This window comes from Onychostruthus taczanowskii, unplaced genomic scaffold, assembly GCF_017590055.1.
Source record: "Onychostruthus taczanowskii isolate IOZ18803 unplaced genomic scaffold, ASM1759005v1 scaffold20, whole genome shotgun sequence".
Classification (NCBI taxonomy): domain Eukaryota; kingdom Metazoa; phylum Chordata; class Aves; order Passeriformes; family Passeridae; genus Onychostruthus; species Onychostruthus taczanowskii.
This window is the reverse complement of record NW_024499240.1, coordinates 14,746,290-14,771,482: the sequence shown is the minus strand read 5'-3', so window position 1 is coordinate 14,771,482 and position 25,193 is coordinate 14,746,290. Positions and strand designations below refer to the sequence as shown.

At 41.2% G+C, this 25,193-nt stretch overlaps 1 protein-coding gene across 1 annotated transcript in view; it reads left to right on the top strand.

Moving 5' to 3' along the window:
• The first annotated feature begins 5,710 nt into the window (after nucleotides 1-5,710).
• Nucleotides 5,711-25,193, top strand: part of CUNH2orf88 (chromosome unknown C2orf88 homolog) — a 32,399-nt gene continuing 12,916 nt past the window's right edge. Inside the window, exons 1-4 of the mRNA XM_041403353.1 lie at nucleotides 5,711-5,762; nucleotides 11,386-11,466; nucleotides 17,866-17,905; nucleotides 19,019-19,093. The gene's annotated coding sequence lies outside the window, so the exon portion shown is untranslated. The remainder of the gene's footprint in view (nucleotides 5,763-11,385; nucleotides 11,467-17,865; nucleotides 17,906-19,018; nucleotides 19,094-25,193) is intronic.

Here is a 25,193-nt window from a genome sequence, read left to right as displayed (position 1 = left end):
ACAATGAATCTGGCTGTCAGAGGGTAAAGCCCTGTCGATCACAAGTCACTAGACAGCGTTTAGTTACAGCCAAGGGTGAACTGATTTATCTGGGTACTTCGCAGAGGATATGCCTTCACATTCTGAAAGGATATATTTCCAAGTATTGTGGGCAGCAGTACTGAAAGACAGCACTGTCATTCTTAAATATTATACCAACTGTGAACTTGTACTATGAATCAAGAGAAACCTTGCTCTAAACTTGCTTTAGGCTTCTACCAATCTTTCTGACTTGAAAGTTTGTTCTATTTAAAATAAAATCCTGAGAGGTTACTTTTAGCAGGCAGGAAAATTATACTTTAGAAATGGATTGCAATGAGTACTAATTTATGTTGTTCAACAACTGATATATATTCAGCAGTTCCTATTTCAGAAAACTTTACTGGTTTTCCTAGACACTAGCTAAAGCAGTATTGGAAGTTTTGTGCATATCTGACACTATGCAAATGCCTGTCTTATTTGTTTACCCCTTTAGCATATATCAAAATCCACAGAACAAATCCTTTACTGAATTAACAGTCAGTAATGAAAAATGAGTTTGTCCCCTCTTCATGCTGTCACCAGAATCCTGGGCAGTAAATTAAGTGTCTTTAGTAGCAAAGGTATTTTTAAGGAATATCTTTAGTTACTCACTCTAATATTACACAGGAATAGTTCTACTTGCTTTTTCCATTATTAGTGAAAGCATTAAAAACTTGAAATATTTAAATCTCTACTGTGTATTTATCTTCTTTTTCCATGTAACCTTTTATTTCTCTTCAAAATGTTTCTGTGTTATTCCAGCTTAAGTGATATCTCTGTCCTTTATTACTTTTTGCTCAAATACTTAGAAATTCTTTTATGTCCTGCTTATATGTTAAAAAATACAGTTTTAATATGCTTTCTGCATAAGAGAGATATATCTCTGTGTGATTGCATAGGTTATGGCTTATAAAATCTTGCATTTGATCTTAAAATCAAATGCAATAATTATGGAACTCACACTTAGTGAGGGGGATGATGGGGTTACTGCTCAACACAGGCTGCATGTCATAGCAAACAGAAACCCTGGAATTGGTATGGATTGTATATATTTGAATATTTGCAATCTGTGTATTACAGCAAAGGGAAATCCTGAAATTTCATGCAATATGCCCAAGTTTGCCTAAGTTAGGACTGAATTTTCAGTTTCTAACAAAGTTTCTTTTCTTTTTCCCATTCTGAGTACTCCTAAGAATATGTCAGACAAGGGGTTTTGCACGTGTTCATATAGGAAAAACGTTGGTATAAGTAAAGATGTGGACAGAACTCTCCAAAAAAAATTTTTTTTTCTGCCTGGTCGTTCATATTCTTTTTGTATCACCTCTCCAGGGCATGCAAATTCACTGTATACCACGGAACTGAGCCTGATATTCAGCTCATAACCAGTGACATAAATCACAAGTATTCAATTGAAATTGGTCATTCTGCCCTGATGTAAAGTTGATGCAAGTGATAAATGTATCATGCTCACACATTCCAGGCATATAGCTTTAGGGTCAGACCCTGATATTCTGATTTTAGCCAAAAAGCAGTTTGCTGCCTTAGCTCCTGAGCATTTGATTTTTACACAGAGACAATGCAGTTACTTTCAGCATGTGGTAATACAAATGGGCCATGGTTCACTGGAACAAGAAACTGCCTACTATGCCTATAACATCTCTAAAACAGACTCTTAGTACATTTCAAATGATAGAAATGTGTTTTTATGGAACATGCACAGGATGATTGACAGTAAGAATCTTTCTGAAAAGCAGTGACCTGTTAATGCATTTTGGGGAGATTTAAGTTGGGGGTTGTGTACTATTTCTAAAGTTAATGTAATAATTAAATTATTTTAAATTATTTCTTCATTTTAAACTAAACTTAACCATAACCCTACAGAAGGGAATCCACCCCAAGTGGAAAGTTCAACAGGTACCAGGTTTCACTCCAGAAAGGTTTAAGATAATGATGGAAATAATGATGCACTCATTGATATGAAAGTAATTCAGTGTTCTGGCAGACCATGGCTAAAAGCCACTCAGGAGGGAGAGGGGCAGGAGAGGTGCTCAGCAAAGCAGTGCCTCAGCACCATGATCCTCTTGGGCTGTGCTCTGCAGCCACACTGGGACCTTCCTGCTCCTTCTCCTGCCTGTCCTCCTGCTCTGGCTGGCCAGAATGAACATGCAGAGCTTCAGGGTTCTTTTCCCAATCTTCTGCAGAGTCCATTAATCTGCAAGCAAGAGACCCTTTGCTCCTTTCTGTGCAGCATTTAATTATGGCTGCAAGCCCAAAACCCCAGGGAGCTCAGAGCAAGGGCTCAGCTTGCTCTCAGGTGACACGTGGTGGCAAACAGACCCTGCTGAGCACCGCTGTTTAGGAGGCAGCAATAGCAGCTGGAGTGGTGGCACAGGGCCTGGGGGTGACAAAAGCACCCCAGAATTCACCAGCAGCTGCATAACAGAGAGCAATATTTCCATTTCCCTCATAAAATGCATTTCATAGGTACTGTGAATAACTCTAGGCTGTTAGTAGAATATTTTTCATCTTTTCTGGTTGCTGGCTTATTCTTTTTTTTCTCTAAAATTGTGAGAATTTAGGAAAGGGTGCAAAGAGTTACACTTGATCAGGAGCTATTGAAGGATCTAATTTATTTGATAATATTAGAATATGTGATGTTTTTTCTCTGAAATTGTGAGAATTTAGGAAAGGGCGCAAAGAGTTACACTTGATCAGGACCTATTGAAGGATCTAATTTATTTGATAATAATAATAGAATATGTGATTTATTTTTCTGTCTGACTGGCATTGTAGTGTTTTTGGAAAAACTGTGATGACTACAAGTGATGAAAAGTGATGACTACAGAAGTAGGTGATAGAACAGAAGAAAATAAGTGATGAAGAGACCAGGTAAAAGTTGTTCTAAAATTTATTAGGCAAAAAAATATTTTTAAAAAACCCCAACAACAACAAAACCCTAACACATTATCACTAGCAAAACTAAAGAAGAGTTAAAAATGAAATGCACATTTTACTGAACTTTATGGCATTTTAATATTATCTTTGGGATTTGTGTCATTCTACCCGTTGTGCCTGCCAATAGTGAATAGTATTCCCAATCCTGACTATGCGAAGATCATGGCTCAGGCCCCCAAAATCAAGCACTGCAAGAATGTTCCTTTGAAAAGGAAAAAGGCATACATCTGTCTACCTGGCAACTTCTCCTCTACTTTCCCCCTTCCACCATGAGCTTTTGGAAAACCTTAAAAAAAAAGCTGAAAAAAAAAAGTTGAAAAAAAGGGAAAGGAAACCAAACCCACCCCTGCAAATTTGATAAAAAGGTTTCAAAGACATGCTGTAACTGCAAGTTATGTGGAAAAACAGTGACTGTGCAGAGGAAAAGGAGATTAGTAATGCCCTCCCTGAGGAGAAGGCAAGCAGAGCCCAAGCATTACCCATCCTTTTTGGCAGGCTCTGGTCAGGCAGAGAGCTCGCGCTCCCTCGGCCGCGCTCAGCACGCCGCTCGCCCTGCAGCATCCGCAGCCTGTCACCCCTGCCCGGCCAGCAGCGCCCAGGGACGGCCAGCTGAGAGCTCTGCTTGTTTTGGGGGAGGACCAAACGGACATGGAAGGCAACCAGGACATTTCTGAGAAAAGGGAGAGTTACAGGACTATGAAGGAGCTGCTTTCCTGGCAGGGGAGGAAAGGGACACGGGTTATAACCCTGCCCTGGGCTTTAACTGGATGACTTCGTCCTGCTGCAGGCTACATTTTCAAACATTTCCTTGCAGCCTGCGGGACCAGAAATTCACTTTTCTTTATTCTGTTGTTTAATTTAAATGAAATAATTCTCATAATTGATTCACCTCAGAAGGCAAACTGGAAGAAACAAAGCAGGTGTTGCAAAATGCACTGTAAATCTGTGATTGCTATTTACATTGATGTCAAGTCCTACCTCTGAACCAGTTGGCTTCTCTCCCTGATTTGCTTATAAGGAAGAGATAACATTCCTCCTGAGCTGCTGAGGAAGGTACTAATTGAGTAAGCTTTTCTCTCACTTTTGTCAGCACAAAGCCTAAATTCAAGAATAGCAAAATGAAATAAATAGAAAACTCCATTTTATATCTTTTTGGACTCATCTCTTTCTTTGCTGCTATAAGCTGGAAATAATGTTTGTGCAGTTATTTTGTTTGGAACAGTTGAATAGAAAAATTCAGACATATCATAAAATGTATTGGAATTAGGGTGTTTCAAGTGCTTAACTATGAGTCCAGCTCACCAGGTGCTTTCTCTTAGCCCTCTGAATCGCAAGATAAATGCATTACTTTGAACCACAACACAGATATAAGACCATGCCCATAAAACACCTAGAAAGAGCTGTTGCAATAACAAAATGCCTATGGAAGCATCATCCCAATTACATTATGTAAATGCATCCACTGTAAGGCAAACACAGCCACTTTTAAACTTATTACCATGAACTAAAATATGAAAGCTGTAACTCATGTGAGTTCTTGCTCTGGAACAAATGGCCTGAAAGAGTTTGTCCTTTGCTATACTTCTTTTTTTGCCCTAAAAAAGTAGTCATATGTAACCTTCTAAACATTCTGTTACTTGTAGCTAATATTAGCTACTGGAAGTCAACTTCATAGATGTTGATGGTATGACTATTTAACTCCCTCAGCTTACCAAGAAAGAAATCCACCTTGGTTTTACCAGTTCTGAGTTCTAGATATCTTATTTCACACAGGGGAAGAGCAGGTGTGGCTCAGGGTATGGATGCCCAAGACATTCAGTGATTTGGGATTTTGAGTGGTCTCTGCCAAGGTGTACTTGGCTCTTTGGTTTGAGTACCAGGACAAAATGGCAGATGATTTTCTCCACTCAAGAGCTGGCAAGTCCTGCCTGCTAAGGAGTGTCTCACAAGCAATGGTATGCAATTGTGCAATGGATAAAATGGGGGAAACAGGTAAAACTGGTGGCAAAGGGCTGCTGTGGCCATTTCAGCCCATGATGCACCTCTCAGCTTGCCCAAGAGATGCTGCTGAATGTAGGCTTTGGGGAACTTGTTACCTTCAGCTTCTGGCCATCTCCCTCCTCCCTGCAGCTTTTGTGCTGCCATGCATAATTGTGCCTGTGGAATTAGGCCAAAAATGCCCTATTGCTTTTTCCTCTCCTGCATGTTCCAGTACACTTTGCTCCAGAACCAGCCTGTTACAACAGTTGAAATGAAACCTAGAAACAGATAGGGAAGTTCATTAAAAGCTTTTAATGAAGAATGCAGTTATAGTGAAAGCTTCCAGTTTTTCTGAGGTCTTGTGTATTCAGGATTTTATTGTGCTTCCTTTACTATGGTATCTACATATCTTGTAAAAGACACCTGGTAAATATCTACTTAATTCTAGGGGTTCTGCCCTTCTTAAAGGATGCTGTCTTTTCTTTTTCTTTACAGTTGTAGGTTTTCTGCTTTTACCCAAAATTCCTGACATTCATCCTGACTTTCATCTTCAATATCTTTTAAAACAGCTGTGTCAGCTGCTGCATTGCTGATGAGAAACCATGGATTCCTCTCAAGAGTTGTTACCGTGCTTGGAGAGGTTTCACTTATGAATTTGCACAAAGTTCTTGAAATACCACAATACTTTGTCTCAGCATCACTAGCTACGAGAATGCTTGTGTTTTCTCCGAGGCACAGCTCTTCGGAGGGGATTTTCACCCCAGGAGGTCAGTGATTCTGTGTGAGTGGCCTGTCCTCTGCTGGGTTCTTCTGGAACAGCAGCTGCTGGGAAGCGAGGGCTGCTGCTCTGAAATCTCTTTGCTTTTCCTGTTCCTTTTTTTTTTCTTTTTTTTTTTTTATAATTACATAAGGAGTTACATTTCTCTGGTATTCCTATCTTGGCTCCAATCACCTCACAGTCCCCTGGCTCATCTCTGTAGACTTCAAGTGTGCTCCAGCACAGCCAATGTGTCCTGTAGCCACCAGCTCAGCGCTCTCACTTGCATCCCAACCCTCTAACCCTGGCATGTCATCCCACAACTTGTCATGGCCAATCCTGATGTTATCCCCCTTCAAGTCGAGTTCCAAGCTCTGTCAATCAGCCCTGCTGGCTCATAAGCAAACACCTTTGAGGAATGTGAATTCCATCAATAGGATGAAGTTATGGCAAAATTAAGCTTCTTTCCTTTGTGCCACATGCTGGTCTATGGTGAGCTTTAGACAGACTAATTTGAGACAAATTTTACTAGGATTGAATGAAAAGTGGTGGTAATATTCTCCAGGAAATCAAGCAACATTCAGATCTGCAGTCATCCAAGAAGGCCTTTGAATCTGGCATACTTATCAGCAAAGGTCAAATTTACAACTTAGAGCCCGGCTACCTGATTCAACCCTGGTATTAAAAATGCTGATAATGTAAATGTTTAATAACCCTATAGAAAAAATTAATCAGCTATTTTCTTATGATGAAATATAACATTACCAACATATAACCCTACAAAGTCATTTAATGTTATAAGTGTATTATGGGAAAAAGCAGGCACAAAAGGCTGAGGAAGCTGCTTCTTTAAAGTAGACCCCAAAGAATCAGGTATTTATGGAAACTCCTGTACAAAATAATGCAGAGACAGGAAATCACATAAGCTGCTTTAGGGTTTTTGAAGACAAAGAGAAGATCAGAGACTCCATAAAATTTCTTGATGTACTTGATTCTCATTTGGAGGAAAAGAAGATGAATTCTGAGGTTTTAAAATAAATTAGGTGCTTTGAAGGATTTTCACATAACTAGTACAACTGTTTAAAGGTATTGGGGCATCCAAGAAGAAACTCAGCTTTTACTCCCCCTGCTTTATTTATATCTTTCCTTATTTGTTGTTCACTCCGTGCTGATGCAGTAAAGATGTTCCCTATTTATGAGCTCCATTATGAAGCATCACATAAGAGTATCAACTGAAGGAAAGCTGCCTATACTACCTAAAGCTTTAGCTTTACTGCTCTTTTCTCTTGGGAATTTCTTCTGGCTGCTCTAGCAGACACTTCCAATTCCTAACAATTTTAAAGGCTAATGCTTTAAAAATTTACAAGTTTGCTTTTGATTTTTGTTTTTTATCCTTGGGATTTCAAGCTTTTCTCTCTCACTAGCCTGCTAGTTGGCAGTATTAGCTAGCAGGTTGATAGGTAACAAGGATAAACCACAAGGGAATTGCCTGTTTGGGGTTTTTTTACCTTCAGTAACAGACTTTCAAATCCCCTCTACCATTCTACAGAGATATAAAACTGCTTAAGAATTAACTCTTCACAGCAACTATTGCTGCATCCATGGCTATATGCCCTACACTCATGGAAATCATGTAAAGATTTTATACTCTGTTGACTATGCAAATGATTGAAAGGATGCTTAAAAATTGGAATTCACACAGGAAATTTGAAATTGTTACAGTACTGTTGCTTCAAAGTTTAGTTTTAAGATGTCCCAGCATAATGAAGGCTGGAGAATGGCTTTTAGTGAGTAGATCTGGAGGAGTTAATGGAGAAAAATATTCCATGGATACCCAGATTAATGGATACAGAGTTATTTGTTTGCTACTGACTTTGTGATAACTACACAAAGCTTTTTTATGTCGAGTGAACTTTGTACCAGGGTTTTTCCAGTACACAAATCTGAGGAACTTCACAGCTGCTTCTGAAGTTTTGAGAAGAAAAAAGACTTGCTGCATACAATTAAAAATATAATCACTTGAACAAACTTAAGTCTATCCAGAGCATACTAACAAACGAGATTGATGGTACAGTTAGGAATGCAATGCAAAATGGAAATAAAATTGACTACATCAAATTACTTTATTATACTTTCTTCAATTTACTGAAGTAGCTCAACATTAAGAAATGGAAGCGTTTTGTCATTTTGTCCAAAGCCTCTAGAACAAAGGAAAATTAATGAATAACTATTGAATTGTGCAGTTGCCTGCATTGCTAATTCTAAGCCTTAATTGATGTATCTAATGGTTTATATGAGTAACTCCAACAAAGCAGTGTGGTAAATTTTAACATCCCAGTAATAACTTAGTAGAGAGAAATTGCTTCACTAGCTCCTAAATTGTGTTAAAAGTTACTATGTTGGTATACCTGTAGTTATAGGTTTGTTCACATATATTCCACATAAATATGTTTAATTGGACATTCAAGTGAAAGAGCAATTTCTGCTCAAAAGTTTCTCACTGTACTGGCTCATTTGAGAAATGAGATTTCCTTTCTGTATAACCCTTTCTTCACATCAGTCAATCAGGCATTAGCTAGGGCATCATAATGGCACAAAATAATTTCCACAACTGTGCTACCTGACAAATTCTCTGTTTCTTACAAGAACAAAATAATGTGAAGGAATTACTTATCTCATCACTACTGTGCTACCTGACAAATTCTGTATGTTTCTTACAAGAACAAAATAATGTGAAGGAATTACTTATCTCATTATGGATCTGGAACAGTATGAAATGTTTATTTACAGTTAATATAGGAACAATGCTGTACTTAGAAATGCTAATTATTTAGTGACAGGAACATCTTGCACTTTGGGCTAACATTTAGAGTCACCTGATATTGATATATAGTAGTTTTTAATAATTACTCAGATTAACAGGTTTTAGGGTTTTTTAAATTTCAACATGGCTGTATAGGGCTACCTTTCATGTTCTTTCAGCCATTTAGAACTAAAAAAGTATAACAAGAAGAAGAAAGCTGGTAAGCAATCTTGTAGCCTCTTCTGTGAGTAATTTTGCAACAAGCATATGCCAAGGGAAAGGATGTTAGTTTTGCTTTATGATGTGCTGTGTTTCAAGAAGCTCTTTGAATGCCCCCAAGCTGTGTTAGCCCAGAGTGAAACAGAACAGTGCAGCAAGTACAAACTCAGAGGATAATACCAGCAAATACCATAGCACAGAATTTGATTTTTATTTTCTAGAGGGAATCTAATTGAAAAGTGTTTTTCAATATAATGGTGTAATTTGGGGTTTGCAGGCACTGAGAAAGTCACATCTGTCAGTAATTTCTCCATACAGCAAGGTATGAGGTGTGTTCTTTTTAGTTAGCTTATAAAGGATTAGAGCCCCAGAATGCTCTGAGTGTTTGCAGCATTTGGAGAGGGTTTTAATTCCTGAAAACAGCAGTTTTCCTGAGCTGGAGCATTGGAGCCAGTCACTGGGGTTGAGCTGCTCTTTGGGAGCTGGCATTAATATGCAGTTCCTACAACACACCCGTCATGCTTTATGCACCTCTTCCCTCTCAAATGAGTGTGTTTGCCATCTGCAGTGTATAAATCACAGTCAACCTTTCCCATATCCTTCCTTGGGAAAATACCAGGCACTGGGACCAGAGCATGGCTGGCTGGATGCTTGTGCTGGAAGGAAGGGCAATCAGGGAACCCACACCCTTACCAGAAACACACCGAAGGATCACCTCACACAAGAAGGGTCGTGGTGGCCTGGCCAAGCCTTTCCTCTTTCTGTGCAGAATAAGAAAACTCAGCCAGTGGTGCAGGGGGGTGTTTCCACCTCAGTTTTCTCACAGCAATGTCCCCATGGAGTTCCTCTTTCAGTATAAAAGCAGACAGCACAAGAACACACAACACAAGTATTCCCAATCTTGGGAATTTGTGGAGGTTGGGAAGACCAACATGTCTTCTGCAGCTGCCTGGTTTATGAAGTAACAGCTATGGAGCATGGGAATGGTGGCTCCTCTTCTCCAAGCTGCAGGTTGTGGTGATGCTAAACAAATATTTTTCCATCTTCCAGCAGTGAATGGAGCTTGGAGTGTATTATTTGGGCTTTAATTTGGGAAAAGTCAGATTTCATCTGAGGACAAGTACGTTTTCCAGCTTTGCCTTGAGAGACAACTTCCTCACATTTTTTATTCCTGAGAAGTGCCAAGAAGGGAAGCAAAAGCAAGGGCAAAAATGAGGACCTGGGACCAGCTTGCCCAAATACACTGGCACTGGCTCAGCTCAGCTGGTGATGAAGGTTGATCATGGCTAAAGAACTGAAGTAATTTGTGTCTTATCTACACTGGTTCATTTGCCCCCCACAGCACAGGGGAAATATCCATCACAGTTTGCATCCAGGCACTCCATTCACAAATTTCTGTGGCAGGTGCAGTAGCCATTATAAAATAGAGTGGATTTTGTTTGGGGTTTTCCTGGAAAATCACTTTTGGCACTCTACAAATGATAGTTAAATACAGAACCACAATAAAACACAAATCTTCTTAATGAGTTGTAATCAGCCAAAAAGCTAATGGGGTTGGGGTAGTTCTTGTAAGTGTCTGAGGAGTCTCAGGCCTGCAGAGCAGGCTTTGCATCCATATGATAAAATCCTTGGGAGCCAGGAATTCAGGTTGCTTTCATTCCCCTTCAGACCAGCCTGGTAAGGTTTCTCTGCTTTTGTAATGATGTAATGCAAATATCTTTTCAATATCTCGTTGCTGACTCTCAGGGTTGCATTCTTGGATCTAATGCAGCCATTTAGGATCCTAAGCATTAACATTCAGTTGATTTATATTTCTGTGCTTACAAATTGCTAATTCCTTGAATTTATGGGCTTCGTTTTCATCAGATTCAAGGGGCTTTATCCAGAGGTACGAAGGGAAGCATGGCTACAGATAATGCAAACTTTTTTACTTGAGCTGATGTTCCCTCTTTTATTTTTCCATTCCCTCTTCTGGTTTTCAGCAGTGCCTTTTTCTTTCCAGGGAAACTGTCTTTAAGCTGCATGTTCTATGAAGTATGTGCTTTTCTGTTTTCTGCTGTTTAATTAATACCTCACCAATTTTGGCTGAGGCTGTGAAATCAGAGGTAACCTGTGCTTGTTTGAGTATAACCAGGTCATTTGTTATATTACCAAAACTATGGGTGCTAGGAAACTGCATAATCCTCAAGGAATCTCAGCAAGCCTGCAACAGAATCTGCCACCTCACACCTGGAGCTCTGCTAAAGACTGGCTTTAGTGGCAAAGCATGAGATCAAAAATCCTTTCCAAGTTTTAAGGTGTACACTGCAGTAAATTTGGGTGCTCTAAATCCATTATAATGGTGTCATCTCCTGTGAGCTCATTATGTGTTAGGTATTGTCTTTTTAACCCCTATGGAGTTTCTTTTCTTTCCATTCCAGTATATGGTCTATTATACCCTTTTTAAAAATTTATTTATTTTTATGAGAAATCAGTGATTTCTTATCTTCCTTCTCTGTCCCATGCATAACTTTAGATAATTCATTTTGGGTTTTTTTTTTCTATAGTAATTAGCTCTGCTTTTTAGGTATTGGTGCTTCAGCTCTGTATCATCTTTGTCTCCCTTCTCTAGGGTTACACTGCAAGGAGTTTCTTTCTCTGAAGATGGAGTAATCAACAATATTCTACAAATGTCTACAGTATTTCTGGCAAGGTAACATAGATTAGAAAGATGTAGATAAACCAGAGCTGTCCTATATTTACTCATTCTACATACTAGTATTTGGAAGTTACAAAAAAAAAGCACCTGCATGTTGAAGAGAAGTTTTTAATTAAGCTATCCATAGTGGCATGCTCATTAATTAATAACAGTTTTTTAAAAAGAATAATAAACATGGAACCCTGTAAGCTTTGCAGGTAATTCAGTTATTCCTCTGGCTGACTGAATACTCCCAGATGAACAGTTTGCTCCACAGGTTTGTCTGACTGGAAGGCAGAATGAAAGCATTTTTGTCAAAGTGCTCCCCATTTAGCTGTGGCCAAACCTCATGAGAACTGTGGCTCTTAAAAATTATTCCACTTGGGGTGGTTCTGGCTAATTCTATAACATGGAAATGTCTTGAATGCAAAACCAGATTTGCATAGGTTAAATTTGTGCAAACAATGTATTATTAAGTTTTTTAAGTCGTGTAATAGTTTTTAATACTGCACTTGAGTTTACTGGGGTGATAATTAGCATACTAAATTCTTCTATCAGTGACATCCCTTAAATATAATTTAACAGCGGATAAGAGCCCAAAATTTTTCAAATATAAGATCTTATTTCTTCTAGAAGATCTGAAATGTACTCTTCCTCATGGGATAAAAGTTAAATGTAGCTTATTTTTACTACTACCCAGTGGTGTATTATGCAGCCAGTGTACACACCACCACCTGTGATTTTGCCTGCTGCACGCTCAGTGTTCAGGAAATAAGCTAGAATAAATTTATTTTCCATCTGCTGTATGCTTGAGTGTGGGAGCAGCGTGACTATATTTAAAGAAAATTCATGAGGAAAAAGAAATTTTTCAGAGCTTAAATAAACAGACTTTGTTCGCTTGGCTGATGCTCAGCGATGACTTTTGGAATTGGCTGAGAACCTTCCAAAATGGCTTTTCATGGCTGTAGGACTGAGCTTGGGGGTTTTGATTGTGAGGAGGAGGGTGGGACATGGATACTATTGCAGTGCAATGGCATCATCATCAACATCCCCATTTCTAACACCATCAAATTCACTGCAGTGGGGAGCACAAAACCTTGCTGGTAGTTTTCAGCTAGGGAGAACTGAGAAGCTATATCAATACGTAAAAGGATGCAGACAGCTTTTCAGTTCTTTATTCATGCCTAAAATAGAGACAGAGTCCAAGACAGAGCTATCATAACATGAAGTGGCTTTCTTCTTTCTAAAGATGAAATAACAATAAATTTGAAGCATGGTAAAGGTACAAGAAAGTCACAGTGATGGTTGAAGAGATCAAATCTTGTGTGCAGTTCTGTTCTTTAAGAAGCACATACACAAAGCCATGAGTAAATACCAATAAAACCTGGCAAAATATCATAGAAGACAAAGTATTCCAAAGGCAATGTTATCAAAATCCTTTGAAACTTAATTAAAAGATCATATGGACTTGCAAAAAGCTGTGTGGATGAGGGCCCAAGAGAAGTCAACTCTAGACTTTAGTTTCCAGTGTCCTTTGCCCTTTTGCATCAAGCAGGAGCTTCTTCCAAAAATAATTTCCTGAATGCAAATGACCTGTTATAGCACTTATTACTTGAGGTATAATGTTCGAAGCAGGAGTGACCCTTAAATTAGTTGAGGAACACATATGAAACTTGCAACTTCTAATAATAGTGAGGCAAGTCTTCCATATGTTGTTATAAATTTCAGTCCAAGATGATTAACGTGGCTCACAGGCTACTCTTGTAAGATGATAGAAGAGATATTTTTGCTGCCTCTCCTGAGAGGGTTAGTGTTTCAAATTATTTCCAAACAAGCTTCTTCCAAGTGAGAGATGGTTCTCATTTTTTTGTCACCTTAATAAAAAGGTGATGAACACTCTCTTCTTAACTGTGCCCTTATATGAACATCAAACAAATATTATGACAGTATGATGTGATAACAGCGTGTATGTGCCAGCCATGAAATAATGTTATATTCATAAATACAAGTCATTAATTTATTGTGCCTGTCATTATGTTTGGAATAGAGGGCTTGCATTGTAAGCCTGCAGGGAATCTCAGAAGTGAATTCAACAGCTACATCTTTATTCAAAGGTATTTTTACTTATAGCAGGTCTCTATCTAGTACATTTTACATCAATTCTGTCCAAAGACTTCAGGAGAAAAAATTTTATTAACTCCTTTATTAATTAAAATCAAGGCAATAATAAATAGGGTAGGAAATTGTTCATAGCCATAAACAAGATGGAGAGGCCAAGGATTTTTTTTTTTTTTGGTATAGAAAAAGGTGACTGATAAAGCTCAAATGATTATATTTGGTCATTGATTTATTTATTTATTTGTGGATTAGTTATTTATTTTTTTACTGATACTGTGTAATCCTCTTCCTAGATGAGACACATAAAAACTCTAAATGTTCTTGTTTGGCTGAAACTATTCATCCTGATTCATCCTCTCTGATTCAGAAGAAGTGAGGCTTGAAATGCCTGTCTGTCTGTGGATACTGTTGACGCTGGCTGAAAAGAATTTGTCAGACTGTGTGTGTTTGTGAGCTCTTAGCTGTGCCACTGAACAACTCCTTTAGTTCACTTAAATGCAGGCTTGTTTTGAAGCTAAGTGACACAAGTTTTGCTGTGGAAACTGCATCCAATTGTTGGCCTCTCATCACAAAGCCCGTATTTGAGTAAAGTTTTCCAGCTAGTAAGAGGTCATGCCACATACAAGCAGGATCTTGAACTTAGAACTGTGTGAGATGAACAATCTTTAATTCAGACATCAAAAAGCAGACTTCTGACTTGAGGGAAAGGGGAAGAAGGGACAGCCAGAAAGAGAGTGAGAAGTTATTCAAGTTAGTATTAAGCTATAGGGTTGTTGGCAGATCACCTGGGATCAAATGGCCTTCCTGGATTTTTTGTAGCCCATTTTTCTCTCAGAGATTATATTACTTTCCTATATTTAAAGCATAAGTATATAATCATACTGAAAACCCCTGCAATGCATGTTCTAGTTTAAGGAGCTATTGGATTATAGATTATTAGGGTACAAAACTCCATGTGTGTGTATGTGCATATCTGTCCTTGTTAAAACTCAGATCCACATCCCAAAGCAATGTGATACAGGATGTCTGCATCCTAAAACAGCCAGAGGCTGATCCAAAGAGGTTTAACTCTCATGTAATACTCATGACATTTTTCTCAGGTACACTTCTGCTTGGATAACAAAACCATGCGTCAGTTCATACTGCCTGAGGTATGCTCTTTTGTAAGCTGGAAAATGGATGGAGATTGGAGCTCCTGCCATTAAACTTCCATGGATAAATTTTGTAGCCTTGGTGGTTTTTGTCAGGCTTCTATAAACATGATTTTGCCTTAGATGCAAGTTTTCTTCCAGCCTAAACCCTATTTGTCTTTGCCTAACCCACTGCTTAGGCATCACTTCTCAGGGCATATTGGCAGTGTACTTGTGGATGTTTATTTTTGCTGTAGGTCTGACCTGCCCCTAGCTCCAGCCCTGGCTTAGCTCAGCAGCCTCTGCCAGTCCCAAACCTATAGGTGCACCCACCATCTGTCAAAGGTGAACACTGTATCTCAACATCAAAACCAAGGTGTTAATCCTGGCGTTACTCCATCCCAAAGGTTATTCCACAAACCCTTTACTATTCAAATCACGCTTTCTCAATTTTTAGATCTTTTTAACAGTAGATGATCTTAAGCTTCAATGGCTTGTTTAGAATGATGCATATTAACAGATTAAATACTTTGAGTCTTTTTAGTCATAAAAACTTTTTTACATGCACTCAAGATTAGCTTTTCTTCAAAGCCCTGCCTTAATGAAGTGAATGTAGCAATCTTATGCCATCTAACTCCATATTCCAACTGAAATATTCTTTCCAATGCTATATTTAGGTAGGAACGGGTATCATAAAATTAATGAGAAATTGGGGAAAATGAGACTTGAAACAGAACTCCAGTCCAAAAGGGCTCCTGAAATATGAGCTCATGCTCTGTTGAATCTCTGAGCATTGAGTAACTGTTACACAAACTATCCACAACATTATTTCAGCAGAGTTCTTCTACTTGCTTATGTTGTCCTCAAGACAGTTGTGTCCTCCCAAGTAAATTACTTTTTCCCTGTTAAAATTTTTTCTCCTCTTGAAATCAAATTGCAAAGTTATGTGTATAGGCATCTACCTATAGCATGAAGTTTGTTATTTTTTTCTTTGCCATTATGTAGTTATAGGTAACATTCCTAGTTATGACCTCCACAAACTGTTATTGTATCCTTCTATTTGATCTATATAATGTCATAAATTTCCCTGCGTACAAGAGTTCTGATTTGCAGATGATGCAGCTGAAAAACCTCATGATAGAGTGGAAAGGGCATTTAATATTGGATGGTATCTCAGATAAAATAATAAGATCATTTGGGTATTGAATAATGTCTAGAGCTATCAAAATACTTATTATGTGAGGTAATCATGATTATATTGTTGGTAAATTAGACTCTTCTGAAAATTAATTTCAAATTTATCTTCTCATTTCATTGACAGTTGAAGTAATTTTGTGACTTTATAAAGGAATTTATTAGTCATTTGTGCTGCAAAAGGTGATGGTGTATGAGAAAAAGTACAGAGGGCTTGATCTTAGCCAGCAAGGCAATTTAGGGAAATGGAAGTTTTCAGCAGCAGCAGCAATAGCTCAGATTCAGTCACCCATAAATCTCCCCAAGGGATGCAATTCCTCAGCAGCTGTATCCTTCAGTCTTTGCTTTAATGTATTCTCTGAGGGAGTCACTACCCCAGCTTCTTTCTAAGGCATCTTCTGGCTCACTTCTTCTGGCTCATGTGAAAATCCATTTGCCCTGTGCTCAAAGGGAGCCAGTTTTATTGCCCACCTCCTGAGCACACTGACCAGTTCTGCGTGGCAGAACAGAGTCTTTGGTGCTCTCTCCACGGGCTGCCTGTGATAGCCCTGGAAGTCAGGGGGCATGCAGGCCTGCCCTCCAGGAGCATTGAGAGAACTGGGACAGGCTCTTAAAGCAGCAAAAGCCATCACCATTGCTCTCATAGCAGCAAGAGTTCTCCCTTTCACTTGTTTGTACTGCTTAAAAACTGATCTGATGGAGAAAGGTGGTTTGGGGACTTACTGTAGGTACTAGGAAAAACTCTGCATTTCACCCATTCATCATCTTTGGCCTTGTCCCTAAAAACACATGAAGAACTAGTTCTTAGGGGCAGGGTGGCTTACTCTGAACAAAGCTGGGATAAAATGATGTGGTGGGTTAAGCTCAGTTAACAGCCACACACCCACCTGGCTGCTCATGACCTCCCCTCTCCTGCTGGATCTGAAGAAAGGAGGAGGAAGGAAAGATTTATGGATTTATGGATGCCTATGCAGGTGCAGCCAAAGCAAGCTGTGAAAGCAAAGCAGAGGAGGAGGAAGAGGGAGGAGTTGTTGCTCATAATAATGTTGTTCTCAGTGTGAAAATTGGAGATGCAGACGTGGGTACAACATTCCTCTGAAACACATGACTTCCCTCCATGAAGTACATTAATGTCCACAGATGTCACAGAATTGGTAGGAGCAGGGTTTTAGTGTGCCACTGTTCTGCTTGTCCACAGCCTCGCCTGCAGTGATGTCTGTCTTTATCTCTGCTGGGAGGCAATTTCCTGTTTAATAATTAATTTTAGTATCTTTTTGGAGCATGAACTGACAGTCATTTTTATTTTGGAGAAGGAAATGTCATGGCAAGATTGGGCCTTAAGTTCCTCTTACTTCTCTGCATTGTTCCTTTTTGTATGGCAGTTTTTGTACAGCTACTGCTTTGTTGTTGCCCTCGGGGCTCTTTGTTTTAGGCGTGCCAGCGTCCATATTTCAAATGGGATTTTTGCTTTTTTCCAGCTAATATCTGACTGTCACAAAGATATGATTTTCAGTGTAGAAAGAAGGTTGCTTTGTTTGCAGCCCCGTGTCGCAGGGAAGCCTGATCTGGTGTTGTATTGCAGTGCACATCCTGAAGTTTAAGTTTATTTTAGGAGACATCTAAATGCAAAACATTTACCCACTTTCTCTCAGTCCAGCTTCTCAGCTGACTGTAATTCTGGTGGGTGGCTTTTCAGTCACAAATCTCTTTTGATCCTCTTTGCAATATTCTAATGCCTCATGTTTGGTTAATCCTCTTGCTGTGTGCTGCTGCCTGGGTTTTCCAGGGCTGTAGTTTGCGTGTCTGCCTAGGCTTCATGCCTTAGTGCTGTTAGGTACTGATAAAAAATAAAGTAAAAGAGGACTTGCATATAAATTAGGAATATTCTGTGGTTGGTACACTGCCTTATTTGAAAAAAGAAAAATGTGAATAAGATTTGCTATTTATTATTCTATCTATTTCTATTTTGCAGCCCTGCACATGGGATAGGGATGGTCTCTGCTCAGCAGCAGGTAAGTGCCTGAGTGCACAGGCTGGTGCAAACCACACCAGGGCTGCTGCTGGGCCCTGGGTGTCCACATTGCCTCTCATAGCCAATGTATGCTCAGACTCACTGCTGACCTCCTGCCAAACACAGTCTTCAGTTCCATAAACAGATTGAAAAAAGCTATAGCTGCCTCTTCCCCAGACAGAGCTCCTGGTGGGGTTATTGCTGCTGTTTCTGTTTTGCTTCACGATGAATGTGCAGTGCTGCTGTGCTGATTTAGCGCCCGGGTTCTGTGGGCAACACAGCAGGAGCCATCATGCAGAAAGGTTTCTTAGGGAAAAGCAACCCTAGTTCTTGCTATGGCCACAAATCAGCCCTGGACCCGAGGCCAGTGTGAACAGGGGAGCAGGCTGCACTCCTCTGGCAGTGCAGAGCCCGGGTCGGGCTCACTGCCATCTCCCCCTGCTGGAAGAAATTCCCCTCTTCTGAGGAAACTGGAAAACTGTCACCTCGAGTCAAAATGAATACTCAATTTCTCCTCTGCTTCTGAATTCCTTGGGTGTCTTTGCTCTGGGGTTACTCAGAGATACTGACCTCACTGCCCCTGGGGAGAGTTTGGAAAGTCCCAGGGAGTCAGCACCACTGTCCTTTCCTGGACACAAAACCTGGAAAGCCCCAAGAGCAAAAAGTTCATTCTGAGGATTCCTAAAATTGTCCAAATAGATTTCCATTAAAAATCTTTCTAATAATTTCTGGATTAATTACACAAATTTAAACAAAAGCATCTAACAACTATTACATTCAGTTGGATAATCATTTGTGCTGTGTAGAAACATGACATTTATTTTACTCCTCTTCTTCATTATCTTAGAAGCTTCCCAGCCTAAATCATTCTGTGATTCTGGTTTCTTTTTTTTACTTTGATGCTAAGTATAGGTTGTTATATGTGACAAAAAATACCCACATATTCCATCTCATTTTTTTGAGCAGAGTGCCTTTACAGTGTAACTTTGTCATAATTATCTTCTTAGCACATTTTTAAGCATCTAGACAAATTCTAAGTAGATAATGTTGGGGTTTTTTCCTGGAAAATTTTGCAAATATGGTGACTTAAGCAGTTCTAAATATCTTTGCACAGGTGTTGCTGACTGGATGAAATGAATTTCTGCAACTCAGCCCCTATCCAATGAAGTCCTGCAGGACAAACTGAAGTGTAAGTACATATGTGAAACTGAGCATGTTCTTCAAATTCTGCTGTTAAATTAGGTATTTTATAATTTTAAAAAAATATATTTTAAAAAATAGCAACCCAAGTCCTTCCCTAAATGTCTCACTGTGATAATCACAAAGTGCTGGGGGTTCTTTAATGGGTACAGAGTTCAGTGCACACACTGATTTTGGTGTTTTTCCTTCGAGTTATAGCAGTATATGCACATCCAGCTAGCACCAAGAGAAGTAAAACTAGTAGCAAAGTGTTAAACCTATTTTAAATATTCAAAATCTCTCCATACAAGAAAGTGGAATTAGGCTTTGCATCTATATTCTATTGTATTTTAACTTAAATGTAAAAGCTATCAAACCTTTTTTTGAGAGCAGGAGGATGGGACATTCCAAAAATAACCATGATCTAGAAATCAATGTTGTGCCCTAAGGTTTGGAGCCGTCGTGCAATCCCCACTGTCACGGACTTTTGGTAATAACAGAGTTGAAAGCTAGGGCAGCACTGAGGGACTGCCATGGCATTGCTTGGACATCCTGCAATCTCATGTGTCCTTACTTTTAATCAACATGCTTGCAAACATCAAGGAAATATTTTAAGAGAATAAAAGCTCTGAGAAAAGGCTTTGGTAAATCTTGGTTGTGCGTAGAACAGCAAGAACAGCTGAGAGCAGTGTGTAATGAAAGAAGAATTAGTTTTAAAAAAAAAAGAAAAATCCACAGCTGAGGAAAAGAACACTTTTCCCATGCACAAAGTTTTTGAAAATGGAGCCTTTATTCAGATGGTGGTTCCTTAGTCTATAAAGCTGTGTTGCAGTGACATTCTTTGCATCATGGGCTGGATTTTGAAACTCTACCAAAGTCCTTATTAGAAGGTATTGACAGCATATCAGGTACAACTTCAAGGCTTTTGGATTATTAGGAGGGTTTAGTAAATAGCAAAAATTATCAGGGCTTTATAGTTCTTTAGACTTTATATTGATTCTTCTCAGACTGTGCAACATTTTCCAACCCATACAGTTAAGTGGATTACTGCACGTAAAAACAAATTTGGTAAAGTTACCACGTGGCTGTGGGCATGCTGGGGGAGCTCCTGGGGCAGAGGGTGCTTGTCATGGCTTCCCTTTAACTCTTCAGCTGAATTAGAAATATGTGCCTCAGTGAAGCCCTCCCTTATACCAGGGTCTGCTTGTATAGTTAAAAAATGAATTGAGAAACAGAGCAAGTGTTTCAGCCAGTGAGCTCTGACTAGGGATTGAGTTGGTGGTTGGATTTGGATAAATTCATGGAGTTTTGTACCCTTTTTTTGAATGCCACATCATTGGGTTGTCAGTGGATTCTTAAATGAACTTAAGCACTGCTTGGGAAAAATGATTGTATTTTCTCTGGTTTCTGTCAGAAAGGCAGGGAGAATCTGACCCAGCATCTGTGGTGAGCAGGACTGATGGACTGAGCATCCGAGCAGCACCTTGGCAAAACCTGAGCAGGTGCTACTGCTGCCAACCACACAGCTCAGGTCAGGAGATGTGGAAGGAAGCTGGGGTTACTGAATATTGGGCACCATTTACAGGTGAAATGGGAGGGAGCTGAGGCAGAAAAACATGTAAATAGTCCAGAAATGAGAGTAGGATATTGTGGATGTGTGAGACAGAGAAGAGGGATTGAAGGCTTGGAGAGGGGTTCACAGATATGGAGGAAGTTGAAGGGTACCAAGGGTAGGAACTGTGAAATTGTGTCAGAGGGAGGCAGAAACCAGATTTCATTTCTTCTGTTACCCTTGGACAAACTCATTTAAACTTTGCCATCTGGTGCAAAGGTTGTTAAGTTGCAAATTTTAACCCAAAAGAAGTAGGTTAGCAGTTTCTTACCCAGGTTCCTCTGAAGCTTCAGCACAGCTGAACCATCCAGTCTGGGTACCATTGCAGCAGTTCCAATGCTAACACCATTCCCTGAGTTCTGTGGTTGTTTGCACCAGTTTCCCCCATTGCAGCTGTATTGATGCTGCATCCACATCACTCTGGGGTGAACATGTGCACACAGAGCAGGGCATGCCAAGAATTTAGAGGATTTGGGCTATATTATAGGAAGAACTAGCGAACTCCAATAAGCAAATAATGAGTAAAAATAGCTAATAAAATAAATACCAGGTCTTATGACAACAAAAAGCCAAACTTGCTTTAAAACAATTTCTTCTGGAGGGGACAGTGTCTTCCTTACCCCTACAGGAAAGTGCTTTCAGACACTGAAATCTGGGAGAAGGGTGCAAGAGGCAGCATTATCTGGCAAGTTGAGTTGCAGGAAAGGCTTTGATGCCTGTGCCCTCCCAAACTAATCCATGCCCAGCAAGGGCTCCTGCACCCTGGCACAGGGGGCGACCTTGAAGCCCTATAGCCCCACTCCCTGGCTACTACTGCACCTCTGAGGCCTCCATGTTGAGGGCTGGGGCACCTCAGATTTGGGTATTGTGGTTTTCAACATCACAGCACCCACAACTGGCCTCAGCCTTGCACACTGAAATGCTTTACAAGCTAAATATTTCATCAACCGCCTAGCCCGTGCCTGGCTGTAGTCATTTCAAATGGATGCTCTGTGTTTAAAAACACTGACTGCTTTGCCCTAGCCCAACATAATCAGCTGTCTTGCAAACTCCACAGCTAATGAAATATTAAATCTGTTTTGGCACCTAGAAATAAATATGGGCTCGAGATTCTCATCACATGCATCTCCCTCTCCTTAGCTCCCTGTCCCTGCCACATCACACTGAGGTTCTGCTGCTCAGTCCAAGGCTTGTTGTTGGGTGGTGGCACAGGAGATGAGCAGTGCACTGCACCAGACTGTTATCTATTGGGATGCAGTGAAGTGATCCAGTCAGGCACCAGCTGTGCTTGCAGCCTGTGGAATGTCTGCCCCACGGCACCAAGTTGCTTAGTGGGAGCTGCATTCATTTAAAAGCTGAAGATAAAAGTAGAGCCTTGCATTAGAAACCAGGCTAGAATAATAAAGAGCACAGCAGGCATAAGCCTATACAAAGATATTTATAATTTAGTTACAAAATTCTTGTTTGAAAACAGGATGTAGTTTAAAAGTCACTGTTGTACTAATACCACTGTGTTAATGCAAGGTGACTGTGCCTTTCCAGTACTTCATCTTGTTTTAATTCTCAGGGCTAGGAGTTTATTTGTTTTTCTCCTCCAGCCACCTACAGGTGAGCTAAAACAGTAATAAAACATTTGCACAAGATCTGCCCAGGTCAGCAGGTCCCAAGTCAAAGCTCCTTGAATCAGAGGGCACAGTGTCATCAGCTTTAACAGGTTTTGGGTCGAGCTCCTCAGACCTGCCCCTGCAAACCCTTGCAGCACATGCTGAGTGAGTGTCCAAGGGGCTTAATCCTGCATGTGGAACTTGCCACTTAAAAATCACACCTGGAGCTGAAGAGGACCTGAGGTTGCCTGCCCTGGGAACTGCTGCTAAAGGTTGAGCTTTGGTCTCCGGAGCAGGGTCCCACTAGAGCTGGCTGAAACGACACAGCACACACAGTGTGTACAAACCCTGCACCCAGCACTTGGCAGCACAATGCTTTCTCCTGTTGCACCCCAGCCCCAGAAACTCTGCCTTTGGTCTCTGAGGGAGCAGGGTCCCATGAGAGCTGGCTGAAACAACACAGCACATGCAGTGTGTACAAACCCTGCACCCAGCACTTGGCAGCACAATGCTTTCTCCAGGCCCCAAGGCAGTCATTAGTAAAATATGTGGGGTTTTTAATTCACAGGTGGGCTGTTTGCAAGTAATGAGTGTAATATTGTGTGCTGTAGCAGCAGGCCTCTCATACAAGGAGCTGCTGGATTTTTTGGTGCTGTGTGCAGGGGTGGCTGCCTGCTCCCTGTCTCCCAGCTTTCCAGGCTAGGGAGGGTTTCCCAGCCACTGGAGGAGCAGTGGATGTTTTCCTTATTTTTGTGTACCTGTCCATCCCCTGGTTCTACTGGCCCTGCACAGCCCCTCCAGCATGCAATGGATAATCTGTGACCAGCAGCTACAGTGGTGCTTCTCTTGATGAATGTTACCAGTGCAGTGTTTTCTTTGGCTTTGAAAGCACTGCAAGAAATTCCTTGGCAAGGCAATGACTGACTGGAAATGTGTTAGAAACCTACTTGACAGCTGGAGACCTGCTTGGCAATAGTCACTGAGGTGCTGCAGTGTGCCCAGGAGCAGGCAACAGAGCTGGGTGAAGGGGCTAGAGAGTCAGTCATGTGAGGAGGGAGCTGGGGGTGCTCAGTCTGGACAAAAGCAGGCTCAGGGGAGACCTTGTTGCTCCCTAGAACTACCTGAAAGGAGGCTGTAGTGAGATGGCTTGGCCTCTTCTCCCAACTAGCAGCAACAGATCCAGAGGAAATGGCCTCAGGTTGTGCCAGGAGAGGTTTAGGTTGGATATTAGAAAAAATTCCTTCATCAAAGGGATGGCCAAGCATTGTAACAATCTGCCCAGGGCAGTGGTGGAGTCACCATCCCTGGAGGTACTGAAAAGCTGGGTAGGTGTGGCCCTAAGGGACATGTTTAGTGGTGTGGAGTTGGCAATGCCGGGTTATCAGTTGGACTTGGTGACCTTGGAAGTCCTTTCCAATCTAAATGATTCTCTGATTCTATAAAACCTGCCTAGATAGATGGGAAACTTAGCCAGAGCTCAGCACAGGCACTGAAAGTGAGTGCTGACTGCAGTGAGGGGCATGAGCACAGTGCCCATCCCTGCAGCACCCCTGGCCTTTAGCCTGTTGCTGTAGAACAAGCCAGGGCCAGCATGAGCCTTGTCCCAGGCCTGTCACCACCAGGGCCAGGAGACTCCTGTGAGTCCTGGGGTGCTGTTTGCCAGCCCCAGCCAGGCGAGAGCTCTGTGACAGCCTCCCAGAGGGGATGCCCAGGCATGCTCGTGTGTGTTGTACAGTAGTTTGGGTGTCAAGAACTCCCCAAAAGCAGGAATGCTTTACCCAGGGTGTCTGTTTGCAGCCTCTCTTACAGAATAGTTTTCAGTTTTAGCATAGCTTTTTTTTTTTTTTTTTTTAATTGAAAATGCTATTTTAGTTTGCTCAGCTTTCATTCTGATAGCTTTCTTTTGGAATGGGGTGTTTCCTAAAAAGCTTTGGTATAATTAATACTTCTCTATGGTTGTACATGATTTGATGCTGCCTGACAGGATAAAATCAGAGAAGCATCACCCAGGCCTCTCCCCCAGTCTTTTCCACTGTTTTCTTTGCTTTAATGCTCACCAGTCCTTGTGTGCTCAATGTGTTCTGGCACCTCAGTGCTGTTCCAGGGCTGAGTGGAGCATGCAATGGTGATGGCCCTAAGCTTTTATATGGCAACTCCATTCTTTGAACATCTTTTCCACATTTTACAGAATCACAGAATTGTTGGGGTTGTTGGAAGGGGCCTCTGGAGAGCATCCAGTCCACCCATCCTGCCAAGGCAGGGTCACCTGGAGCAGGAGGCACAGGAACACACCCAGGTGGGTTTGGATGTCTCTAGAAAAGGAGACCTCACCAGGAAACTGTTCCAGTGCTCTGCCACCCTCAGCGTAAAGAAGTTCTTCCTCGTGTTGAGGTGGAACTTGTGTTTTCGTTTGTGGCTACTGCTCCTCATCCTGTCACTGGGCACCACTGAAAAAAGCTTGGCACAATCCTCTTGGCAGCCGCCTTTGAGATATTTATGTGCATTAATGAGATCCCCTCTCTGTGTCTTCTTCTCTGGACTAAACAGGTCCAGCTCCAGCTCCCACAGTCTCTCCTTGTGACTGCTCCAGATCCCTCATCATCTTTGTGACCTCTGCTGGACCCTCTCCGTGTTTTGTGCCGAGGAGCCCACACCTGGACACAGCACTCCAGATGTGCCTCACTAGGGCCGAGTAGAGGGGGAGGAGGATTTAAAGAAGGAGAAGCCAATGAGAGGCGGCTTTCCTGCCTGGGTGATTTTTTCCCCTTCTTCCCTTATTTTAAATGGCAGGGCCGGTGCCGGCAGCGCGGCCGTCCCCGGGCGGGGCAGGAGCGCCGGGGGCGCTCGGGGGATGCGGGGCGGGCGCAGGGGCCGGGGGGGACAGGTCGGGGCCG